This window comes from Helianthus annuus, chromosome 16, assembly GCF_002127325.2.
Source record: "Helianthus annuus cultivar XRQ/B chromosome 16, HanXRQr2.0-SUNRISE, whole genome shotgun sequence".
NCBI lineage: Eukaryota > Viridiplantae > Streptophyta > Magnoliopsida > Asterales > Asteraceae > Helianthus > Helianthus annuus.
In genome coordinates, this window is record NC_035448.2 from 147,390,375 (window position 1) to 147,403,854 (window position 13,480).

A 13,480-nucleotide genomic window follows, 5' to 3' on the forward strand; every position below is an offset into this window, starting at 1 on the left:
TTTTCGTTACTTAAAGTAATATGTAATTTCTTTTATATATTGTTTATTTATATACTTTTGACTTATATATTTTTCATTTTTCAACTTGTGTACTACACTGGTTACTAACCTAGTATAGATATATATAATAATCATATCTTATATTTAAAAACCTAATCCTAACTGATTTCCTTTCCCCACATCGTCCATCATCTTCTATAGATATTAACTAGAAGCGCAACCCACCGCGATGCGGCGGGGGCTGGATTTATATTTCTAGTCAGCCGACATCAAGACACGTAAACTGTTCATAAAATGCGTTCAAATGCTCATATGAAAGACTCTTTGGCACCACTTTGAAATCTGGCTTATATGGTAAAGTTGCAACTTGGAATTCTCTCTCATGCCAGTTGAAAGATTAACAAAACAACAATAAATATACCTTTAAATTGAAAGGAAAATAAAGATTATCAACTGTGGTCTAGTTGACCCGTCTGCCAAGCTCTTAAACTTCCATTCACCACTATCCTCGTGCTTCCCACGTGGGCCCATTTTGTCAAACGTGAATAAAACATACCTAAAAACCCAAATCTCTTAATCCTTCTAGGTTGCAAATTAATTAGTAGACAAATATCCTAAAAATTAGGGCATATACACATAAAAAAGTAATTATATATACCTCGTACACTCTTTACGGACTTGAAGCTGCCTCGATCAAATGCACAGGAAATTCAATGCAAAGAAGTTGAAAGAAATATCAAATAATAAGTAGATAGAGTTAAATAAGGGGGATTTCGTGTGATGAATTGAAAAACATAGAGAATTAGGATGGAACCTGTTGGATATTTGGTGACATCCTAAAGGAAGATGATCAGTGTTTGCAACAATGTTGAATAAATCTATTCCAAAACCTACAAAAGATTTGGACAAAAAAAATACCTACAACAGTGGAGCAATTTACGGATCAAACCATGCAACGCGGCTATTCTCCTGTCAGCTCGTGGAACGTTGTCGTACCATAAAGCATTTCGTGCAAAACAACACACAGACACCACCCGCCCACTACGAAATCGTGATACACATCAGACCGATTAACAAATCATGAGAACTTAGAATATATATTATCATTGCCAAAATGTGCAAGTATTAAGTAGACATATAACAATAACATAAATCTTCAAACATAAATATATCAACTAATATTTTGCTTAGTTCCTTAGTTACATTTTGTCAATTGCTTGTGTTTAATGTAAATTAAAAATAGATCATAGACTTGCAACAGTTACTATTCATAATACCTCAAAGTCACAAATGTAAATCTGAATGAATTACAAGGAACAAAACATAAAAATTCAGAAAATATCTTGTTACCATTCATTGCCATGAGTCCTTTTAATTCAAACTGATGCATGTACATCGTCTTCATCAACTCGGGCTCACTAACAACTAAAGTTCTCTCAAATTCGGAACACTCAACAATTTCTAATTCCATGTCTCTAGTAATTTGGAAATTCGCATATATTTCTTCGTTCACCTAGACGGATCAAAAACCTAATAAAATCGATTCCAAAACAGATAAAAATATACGAATATAAATCTTGGATTGCGAACCTGATCAAGCATATCCTTCAGTGCTGAAAACTGACAGAGAATCGCACCTCAAACGTCCAATTTCTTCTTGTTCTTCGATGTCAGAATATATAATTTACCCAAATCAACTCATTTATAAGTAAATAAGTGAGAATGCCACCTGTTTCTATACTATCATACCCGGTCAAGTTTAAAAACATCACACAACATTGTAACTCGCTACTTAAGCTTCATAAAGCTCTAGTTTAGACCCCAAATCATCACACTTTCCAATCCTAAACAAATTATTAATAACTAATCAGCTAATTTAAAAAACATTTGTCTTGTTCTATGATCAGCCTTGTGCCTCTCTTTCTTCACAAAAATAATTCACGATAATTAATTCCATCACAGCAGCATACCCAAAGAAAAGCCACCAACCTAATACTTATAAACTCTCTTGTAAAAACCCCTTATTTTATCACAAAAAAATCTTTGATTCTTGTAAAAAAATAGAAAAAATAACAACACTAAACAAATACATATACAGAGATCAGCTCATACGTCATGTGTTCTACCTTTCATATATAAACAAAGAAGATGAAACGACGATATTTACCTAGAGATCAGAAAAACTGGCGATTTGTGTGTAATTGGAGCATGCAAGCGAGTTCAGACTCGTCGGAAGTCGGAACCCTAGCCGCCCTCTCGCCGGAGGCGGCGGCTAGGTCCTTTGAACACCACGTTGTCTTTCTACACTATTTGCTCTTTCTCTCTCTCTCTCTCTCTCTCTTTCTCTCTCTCTCTCGTATCACATACTCTATGTTTCTCTTTCTCAAATTCCTATGTTTCGGCGGCCAGAAACGTAGGGTTTCGAGTGACGGTAGCAGGGTAAGGACCGGCGGCGTGGAGGGTGACGCCGTCTGGAGGTGAACCGGCGGAGCGGAGGTGTAGCTGTGGTGCGTTATCAAATGTCTCTTTTTGAAGAAAAAGTGAGAATGAGGATGCCAAGAAGACTCTCCAAGGTGAGAAAAAACAAAATCACACCCCTTAAGCAAAGAGTACAACAAAGACAAGCAACAAAAACACATTAAGCATAAGTTACAACCATCTTTTGCCTATTTATGTTACAAATTAGAGTATACATAAATAATCATATCTAGTCTAACTAACCCTCCCATTCTCTCTCGCTTAAACCCTACGGTGACCGAACCACCACCACCAGGGGCGGACTTACATGTAGCCTAAGGTGGGCGAGCGCACCCCTGGGAAAAAAAATTTAGTGCTATTTTCCGTTGAAAATCTCGTCTGCACCCCTTGGATTTTTTCGTCCGCACCCCTTGAATTTTTTCATCCGCACCCATTGGAATTTTTCGTCCACACACCTTAGGTAAAAAATGTTTTCTATTTATATTTTAAATTTTTTTAGTAAAGTCTAATTAAAAAAACTACCTAATTATATAAACTTATACTACCCAACTTAGCCCAAATACCCAATACCTTAACCCACTATTTCATTAAACATAATTAGTCCACTAATTACTAGCCCATTAACCAAACTCAACCTAAGTTCAAACTATAATAATTAAAATAAGCCCAATAGTCCCTTAGAATTCCTCCCGTCCTCCCTCTCTTGGGTCGTCTCCTACCAGCGATCATCGAACACAACAGCACGTCATCAGCGGCCGCGAACCACCGCCGTCCGACACCAAAGGGTAACAAAATTCTTAAATAGGTTTGAAATTTCATGTGTTTTGACGTTGTTTATACTTGTTTAGATGATTTTTAGGGTGATCATGTTGTTTAGATGATTTTTAGGGTGATTACACACGATTTCTAGGGTTGAAAATTAAAAGTGAAACATTATGTTATGGAGCGATGAACTTATGCATCAATTTGTTTGTGATAGGAACCATGAGTAGGGACGTTATGGCGCAATTTCTTTTGTTTTACATGATCCGACCCGAACCGACCCGATACAAACCGATTTTTTTACTTATATACCTAGAGGCCTAAAATTTTTAAAAATGTTTCGCATCCCCATGGAAAAATTCCTGGGTCCGCCACTGACCACCACCTTGTTCCATCTTCGACTAGTAATCAGCATCTCAAGATCATCACCGTTATCGGTAAGCCCCGTTCACCTCGTAGCTTTGATATATCAATGCGTTGTCTCGGTTTCGGTCAGACTTCAGTTTCGTTTTATGACTATGATTTAGTGAATATATGAAACTATATGTTTGTATGATTATATATATATTGTACCTGCTCGATGTTATATACTGTGTGTATAAAAGCTCCGGTTCGACTCCGTTGCAAGGCCATGAAAACCCATACACGAATCCGAGTAATATTTGTACGTAACTACTTAGTAACTGCTTATATGTTTATGAAAAGTGATTTGTGATTACATGCTACTATTAACGGGGATATATGTATAAGTGTGTGTCTATATGCGTGATGATGTAAATTGCCTGATGAATAATGAAGCACATGATGTCTCGAAATATCTCTTGTAAAAAAACAAAAAGTCAAGTCTTTGATTTGTCTTGGAGTTTTGTTAGTTGTTTTATCGAAACAGAGGCATGATGGAAAGGAAATAAGTTTAAAGTTTAATGTATTCTATCAATATGATCTCAATTGAATATCTAAACTATTATTTAAATAGTCATCATCTATAAACATTTAAATAGAATCATATTCACCTACGTTATAATGAACTATAAATGTAGGCGTGAATGAGTTGGTATGTAGCCATGGATGTATGGGTTATCTCTAGCGATAAATTCGAATGTGTTGAATGCTGATATGTTATTGAGTACTGATTTCGTGATAACGACACTTAGAACCGTCATAGGATATATGAAAAAAAAAACAATTTAAAGCAAGTAATAATCGTTCAGCGATTTTCTGCAGAAAATACACCAACTTCCGCAGTCTTTTTCGGGGCTTAAACTTATCGAAACTCTATGTTTTCTAAGTCTAAAGTTAGGTATTCTGAAGTAGCTTTCAAACCGCAGTGATTTCATATTGTTCGGACAGGTCTAAGTATTTTTAAAGAATTAAATCGCAAAACTGCTCTAAGTTGTCATTTTCTGCAGAAACTGCAGCTCGCGTTTCGTATCATAACTTGGTATGTGTTTACTGTTTTGTCGTGAAAATTTTACTGTAGATGCCCTTACTCGATTAAGTGTTTTTGCCATGGTTTCGCGTCAATCGGATAAATGTAGATTTTTAAATAAATAATTCGGCAAACAGGGTCAGATTACAACGAATCTGATCACTGTTTGGCGCAAGATTTTTCATGAAAAATCTGTAAGGGATTCGGTCACCAAATTTTAATGCAATGGTCTTTGGTTCGATTGAAACGTTCTGTGATTCTCTGGGAACTATCCGGTGCCCGAACGGTTCCGATTAACGCACCGCAAATTGTCCGAAGATGCACTTAAAAGCTGAAAATTTGTTTATGTGATTTGTGATGAATATGTGGTCGCTAATTCGAATAGCGACACTTTGCATGCATGTGTGCATATATACATTATAATATTTTACTACATTATAATATTTTGTGTGCAACATGTTAGAATACGTGTAGAACTATGTGTGTGTTACTTGAATATGAACCTGACTTGTATGGTAACCATAATAGGACGTGGTTGACCACATTAAGTGACCTTTATCTGCCGAGCTAATCTAAGGTGAGTTCACACTTTCGTTAAAGCATGGGATTCCCGGTGGTTTGGGAATGGGTTAAATAACAACTATCTCCCTTAGGTGGGATCTACTCTACGTATTCTCCTTGTAGAATACGTACCTACGCTCTCCTTGGGAAGAGCGACAACCTTAAACTTACTAGACAAAAACTCTATCTTAAGTCCCTCATTTTTATATCGACTTAATTGCTGGGCCATTGGCAAATGGGTCATTAGTTAAATAACGCTATTAGGTCTAACAAGCCTCACACCGTGCCGCAGAGGACGGGCGTGGACTAATGGACTTGGGCACTTAGTCAATGATGATAGACATTGACTCAGGGCACTCAACATAACTTAAGTCAGTAGTCGATATGGTACGGGTCTAGTGGTTTGGAACATTGGGGTAGCCCCCACAGTATATGGTTATGAGAACAAGGAATTTGACAACTTATGGTTTTCGAAACAACTTATGGTTTTTGGAACAACTTTAAAACATACAACCAACTGTGAACTCGCCAACCTTTTTGTTGATACGTTACTACATGCTTTGTAGGTTGTTAGGTTATTTGCTGGAGCTTGCATTGGAGAAGGAGTCGTTGTGGGACATGAACCGCTGTGTGTTCATGATAAACTTATAAAACGTTTAACTTATATTTTGGCTTTTGAACTTATGCTTCCGCTGACTTTTTTTTTTAAATTTGGTTCTGGATTTTGGTTTGGTGAACTTTAAACGTTTGGTTTGCTATGGTTTTACTTTACTTTAATTATATGTTCAGTATGATTGGTGGTTTGATCCTGGTCAGTCACACGCCTCGCGGTAATACTCCGCTTGTGGATTTTGAGGGTGTGACAGATCAGACGCTGCCACAATCGCAGCTCTCTCCTGCATTTGGTAAGATCTAGACGGTAAGCCTGTAAGGCGCGAGAACGGCAGAGGTTTTCGATCTGGTTGATGTACTCGTTGCCACCGTAGTAACGGTTGCCGGGCATGCCCTTAGAGTATTTGTTGGTTTAAGGGGATCCCAAAGCTTGGATGACTGCAAATGAGGTGAAGTTTTCGGATGCAATCAGTTCGATCCCACGTGATTGTCTGCGTTTTGCCCCCTTTCTGTTTGTTTTGGAGTGGAAGAATGAACATTGAGATTATAAAGGAAGGAGATGAAGGTTAGTGACACGTCATTCGCCACGTAATCATGTCCAACTCATCAGCTATGTGCCACGTCGGATAAAAAAACAAACCCAGTTAGTGAAGATTTAACTGGGTGGTGCCAACACAAGCAAAAAGTTAAGTTGGGGGTGCCGAGTGTCAAAGTGTTAGTTGCGGGTGGCAACGGCCAAAAGTAATAGTTTAGGATGATAAAATTCAATAACCCTTAAACATATATAAAAATCAACATATAATTTAGGTTGTAATTTCACAAAGTTTTTAGAATGGCAAACTCAAACACCTGTTAATTATATTTCTAAAATTAAATCTACACCTATGAAAATAGAACCATCAGTCTCATGAAGACGGAGTACCTTTCATTGCTAATTAGAAATGTATTTAGGTTTCACAATTTTGAATATTACATTTATAAGATCTAGGGTATGTTTGGCATGGAGCTTTTAGGAGCTTCTAGCTTTAAGCTTTTAAGAAAAAGTTTTTACTCAATAAAAAGTCTTGTTTGGTTGAAGGAGCTTTAAGCTTTTAGGTTAGGAGCTTGAAGCTTTTGGTTGAACGCTACTACTAGTAGCGTTTAGAAGGAGCTACAAGCTTTTAGGAAAAATGACTATTTTAACCTCTAAAAATAACGAACTTTTTAATGCACCAACTTTCTAAATTTCTAGTTATGTCCATTTTGGTCATTTTATACATTTTATTAAAAGCTCTAGCTACTCTACCAAACACCAAATATATCTAAAAAGCTACAACTACTAGCTATTAGCTACAGCTACCAGCTTCTAGCCACCAGCTACCAGCTTTCAGCTTTCAGCTACCAGCCACCAGCTACTTTTGCCAAACATACCCCTAGTGGGATAAGTACTAATTGCTACATTATTATCTAGGCTACTCGATATGAGAGAAGGGTAGTCCTTAGAGGATGCTCTGTCACATAGGATGGGTGTTAGGATGGGGCAAAAATGATGGACCTAATATACATATATATGTATGTATATATGTACTAGGTTATAATCCCGTGTATTACACGGGTTGAATAAATGAATTTTATATACTAAATAATAAAAAATATATCTTTAAAAACCTCTTTTATTGAACAGGTTGAATAAACGTGATTTTATATATTAAATAATAAAGAGTTATATCTGTAAGAACCATATTCTACTGTGAAGGGGTATGGTCCCAGATCTCGCGTCAGCATCGACCGCGAGTGACCATTACTGTCACACCCCCAAATTACCACCTAGGGCGGGTCCCTAATGGAGGTGTAACGATTCAACAAAGAGCCACCAATCATATCAAACACAAGTATAATAAAATACCAAATTAAAAGAAATGTATCGTTTGAAAGTTAAACCAAAACCAAAGTACTGAGCGGAAGCATAAAAGTATCAATGTGTAATGTATCAAAAGCAAATTAAGATAACTGTTTATTATGACCACAACCACTCCAGCAGCATCAGACAGCAAGCTCCCAAGTTCCTTCAGTAATCACCTACAAGCATGTAAACAAGTGTGTCAGACTACGCTGGTGAGTTCAAGGTTTGCGTTTGTTTACCAAGTTGTGTTACCGTTCAAGTGAGTAAAACAGTTTACAAAATGATATGTTGTTTGTTGTTATGATGTTTGCCGTTTTGATGTTGCTCATGTTAGATACCCTAGGGAGTGTGCCCATAAGTATCCGGGGAGTGGGTACCCCTTAACGACCGTTTGCTATGTTGCCTTCGTTAGATACCCTAGGGAGAGTGCCCATATGTATCCGAGGAGTGTGCCTCTAACAACCATAGCCATACCCAGATAATTAGTTCACGCCCGTCCTTACGGTCCGGTGTGAGGTTTCCCACCTAATAGCGCTATCAACTAATCACCCCCATTGCCCTCCAGGCAATAACCAATACCGATTAAGTTATTTACCCAACGTTTCCCTTCCAAATGTTTACCAGTTGTCCCAAACCACTGGGACGCATGCTTGAGAAAATGCAATGAACTCACCTTTGGTTTGCTCGGTTAGACAAGTTACTCGTTAATTAAGTTCAGTACTCACGACCTAGAAGAGTGTTTGGTAATGATCAGTTTTACAGTTTGTTTACACATAGCTCACATCAGTGGTTGTCACGTATGGCACGTATAACAGTTAAGCAACTATTCAAGCAAGAACAATGATTATTCAAACAGTTGATCCAATAGTATCGAGTAGCCCAATCAAATTACAATGCCCGATCCAATCAACAATCCCAATCCCAACCGGTCATGAACCCAAGGAATTTAGCTAATTCATCAGGGCCCATAAACGTACAACATCCTTCATAAATCTCATACTTTACACAGAAATAACTCATGTATTTCTCGTTCACGTGTTACACCATTATTGCACAAGTAGCATACATAGAGTTCAAACCATAATCAGTTAATGCATCAGCTTAATATCTTCATGAAATCACTTAACACGTAGTGGTTCTAGGGCAGATTCACATTTGATTTACGAGACACATACCAACTTCCTGACACAAAATTGGCGAACTACTAAACCTATTGATCCACCTAAGCTTGGTACGACCCGTGACATTAGTGCACTTGTTTTACTCAACTCGTGGCCCATTACCCTAATATTCAACCCAACCGGTTAACCCCTATCTCGGCCCACTTAACATGCATGTAAATGTGTTACTATGTTTTATTTGTTGTGCATTAATCAATAATTAATACCCAACCCAATACATAATTTGTAACCCACTGTTGTATTTTCATGTTGCCCGCTAATCACTATTCGGCCCAACTCAACACATATAAACTTATACGATCAGCATGCAGCCCAATTAACTTGTGTAATACATCAGCTAGTTCATGAATTATTTAAGTCCATATGCCCACATGTTTCGGCCCACTAATCCCACACTTATGACCGCTAACCAATATACAAGCCTAGCCAGGCCCAGTTCAGACCTTGGGCCCAATCAGAGGCTTACGACCCATGATTCCCCACTGTTTAAGATCCAGAAATTATGCAAACACAATTACCCTATTAACTTATTGCATGATTACTTGGATTACATGAAATTCCAACCTACCAGAACCTTATACAAAAACATTAAATCTGTTATGGTGACTATCGACAGTTAACACATGTATAAGTATTTGAACACCCATTTAACCTTAATTGCCGATTAACATTCATGTGTCAAGGTATCAACAAGTCATAGTGTATTGCATAGCTAAATTCAATTTGCGCACATCATACTTCATCTAATACGGTGATGGTTTTAGTATATTTATGGTCTGCCAAGTCATAGGTGATAACCAAAACAAACCCATCAATAAACAATTCCATATAAACAAGTATGCGTAGCAAGCGATTTCACATTTACAAGCATAGCAAATCAATTAACAATCACTAACCAAGTTATCAGCAGAATATCTCGAAGGGGAGGGGGAAATCTTCTGCTGCCGTGTGAGGATTTGAGAGAGAGCGAGATATGGAGGAGTTTGTTATGGTTTTAAACTAGATCAGATTGATTTAGATTACAATACGTATGCTTATTGGGCCGATATGGGTTATGGCTTATTGATCAGATTGTTATAGTTTGTTATGGCTTAAGGTATTTGGGCCGATTACTCACTCTAAACAAACATGACCGATATGGGCTAAGGAAACATGATCGCCATGGGTTTAAGAAGCATGATCGATATGGGCTTAAGCCCAGATAGAATGGGCTGCCCAATTAACAACCAAGCAATTTATATTTACAAAAAGGGAGGTGGGGATCCGGCTTAGGTTTGGGCCACATAGGTCTTGGGTGCGGCCCACACGAACATGAACACTAAAGCGTGGCCCGATGCACCAAACTAACATACGGTTACCGAATCATACAAGCGCCGAACGTGTAACGTTTAAAGAAGGTTAAATGATACTAACCTGAAATGTTCGGGTTGTCACATCATCCCCAACTTGAAAGAAATTTCGTCCCGAAATTTAGCAAACAGTCACTGAGGAAGCTAGTTTTGTTGAGCGTTTTCGCGGGGTGTCACATCATCCCCTACTTGAAAGAATTTTTGTCCCGAAAATTGTTCTAAAACAATGGCTTGAAGTGAGTTCTGACGAACTCGATCTATAGATACCTTACAACGCTTTAGGGGGGCTAATCTTGTGGTCGGTGGAAATCATGGTATGGTTGTTAGCGTTTCGTTATATCAGTTGCCAATTAAAGAAACAGGGAATTAATGAGGTTCGTACAAAGAATCGAGCGAAACAGGGGTCCATTAAACATCCGAAGGATTTGGCCAGCAATTTTTGTTGTCTAGAAGTAATTTCCAGTAGTGGTGCATGGCGGCATGGCACAACAGGGAGGTTCGTTACATTGCGGTCGCGCGAGTGTATCATTTGTCCAAAACAGAGTTTGGTGGGTAAAGGTTAGTGTTGCAAAACGACAAACGCGTGTAACTGTGAATGCTTCACTTCTAGCGGCGATGACAAGTGAAAGTGATAAGGTTCGTCTACAGGGATGCGTGGGTATAGTTCTCCTAATCCCGTATTCGTTCGGAAGTTCCATTTAGCGATGCCATCACATGGTTAGCTCTATTGAAACAAGGGTGCACTGGAGGCCCTTGTGTTCGGTCCAATTGGTGCATTCGGTACCGTCCAAGTAATGCCTCCCACTTAAATCCAATGACCACGGTTTCCACCGGAGGTTGTAGGTCGTGTAGTTCCTCTCCGTAACACCATCATGGTATCTCGCTGGATCATCGGTACCCTCGGATAGAAGCGATGCTCCGCGTGTTGTAGGGTTGGGTTTCAAAAGCTGCAAAGTCGTTTTCCGATTTTATTTCTCAGGAATTCACAGCTCCCCGCTATGCTAAGGAGGTTGTAGTTACGCCATCTTTGAAAATCCCATGATGAATCTGTGATAGTTTCCAGCGAACCCAAGGGATTGCTGTATCCCAGAAGGAAATCAGGATTGGCATAAGGTCAATTCTGGAATTCCACCTAACGATGTGGAAGTAAACCAGCTCACTCTTCAGGAGGCATGTCAGAAAATTCATGGATAAGTGGAAGACACTCGATCTTCCTTTCTTAAAGCGGCAAATCGGTGACAAGAGTTAGTATGGCAGGGTAGCCCTTCCGTAGACACTTCTGGGCTTTCATGATTGTGACAATTGTAGGTCCCTCTTCGGAGGATGACGAACCTAAACCTTGTTATACAAACCCACTAGCGAGTGCGGAATCCAAGCTAGCAAGCAAACCGGGATGAGACAAGCATAAACACAAACACACAAGGATTCACCGATTAACACCACTGTATTAATACGAATGAAGATTCCGGTTACAAGCACAATGTTTACAAATCTAACTTGCAAACTCTCTAGTGTGTGTGTGTTTTGATAGAATGCTCTCAACTCACTATGTGCATCTATCTCACAAGTCTCTCAAGCCTCTTTGACACAACACACTTCATGGGTATTTATACCCATACACAGCAGGTCTGACCGAAGGATTAGACAGATTGTCTGAAGGACCATCTGTCGACCACAATGGCCATCGAAGGATCCATATATACTTCGAAGGATAGCATATCCTTCGAAGTCCATCAGTATCCTTCGTGGTTTATCTTTCGAGCCAATCGAAGGATAGACATAATCCTTCGATTGCTCATCCTTCGACTCAGACACTTCACAAACATATTTCTAACTGTTGGGCCAAGTCAAACCAGGAGGACGGTTGACTTGGTCAACTTACAGGATTGACAAGGACATCGTTTACATATAGACCGAATACAGACAAAGTACAGACACAAGTGCATCAACAAACTCCCCCTTGGTTGTAGCTTTGTCTTTATCTTCTATAGTTGTAGACTCGTCTCGAACTTCGATGGTCTTTGGTCTTCGAGTTCTCAAAACTCTGATGTCCTTTCAAGTCTTCAATGTCGGAGGATCTTCAAAGTCTTCACGTATTGAAAGCAGAGAGTGTATCAACAAACTACCCGTATCATGTAGGAAGTGTGTTAACAAACTCCCCCTTAACATAAGCTCCCCCTTGAGTTATGCTCGTGAAATACTTTATCTTTATGAAGTGAGATCCTTGTGGTGTTGACGATGGTCAGCGGCAACTCGATCATCTTCATCATTTGAGTGCCTTCATGTCGTGTCTTCATTCCAAAGCTTTGTCATCGACCATGTTCTCCTAGCCTTTAGAATCTGCACATGCAAGAAATCTAAACGCGTAATGAGAACAACTGCTTGGAATATAGTTAATCATAAACAAGTGACACACGGATGACCATGTCACAATCAAACACCGTCCGACAGTTTGAAAGTTTTTCAAATTTATCAATTTCAGATTTCAACTTTCAAAACATGCAAATTTCGACCGTTTATGAAGATTTAGTCATTTCGGTTTTCGTTCAGGTTTCAGGCAACGAAGACTCGAGTTCCAACATCGTACGATCGAAAATAAATTGGAAATAAAATCTTTTTGGCTTTTATAAAGTTTATATTAAAACACACCTAAAATCTTTTTGGTATTTTTGACTTTTCTAACTGTAAATACTGAAAGCAGTAAATAAATATATACATACATTCTTTTTGCGAGTTTCGAGGGTAAGAGAATCATATCAGTGTACGGTCATGCCAAAACGCTCTTGTTGTTCAGTTAGTTAACATTAAGATAAGCATCCTATAACAATTATCGGTATTGTTGTCCACTTAAGCTCAACTTATCAGATGTAATCATGTTTAGGAGATACGTTAGGGTATGATTAATACTTACCAACCGGTGTTCATCCACATCACGACACATTCCCGTATCAAGGTATGCACGAGGGTTCATCTTACCGGTGAGTATACCGATTATCATCTGTTTGACCGTATATTGATGTGAGATTCTCACTTATTTTGATTTGAAAACAAGCCCTATGTGATATAATCACTTATTGATGAGGAACTTGATTTTCATATGCATGAGGGCACAGGAGCAAGTCCGTGAACAGGTCAGTACTTCCGTACAGCAGAGAGACGAACTTGACTCCCGGATAATGTGATATTTTATCACTTATTTGATTTGGACATGTGATTGTTTATCACT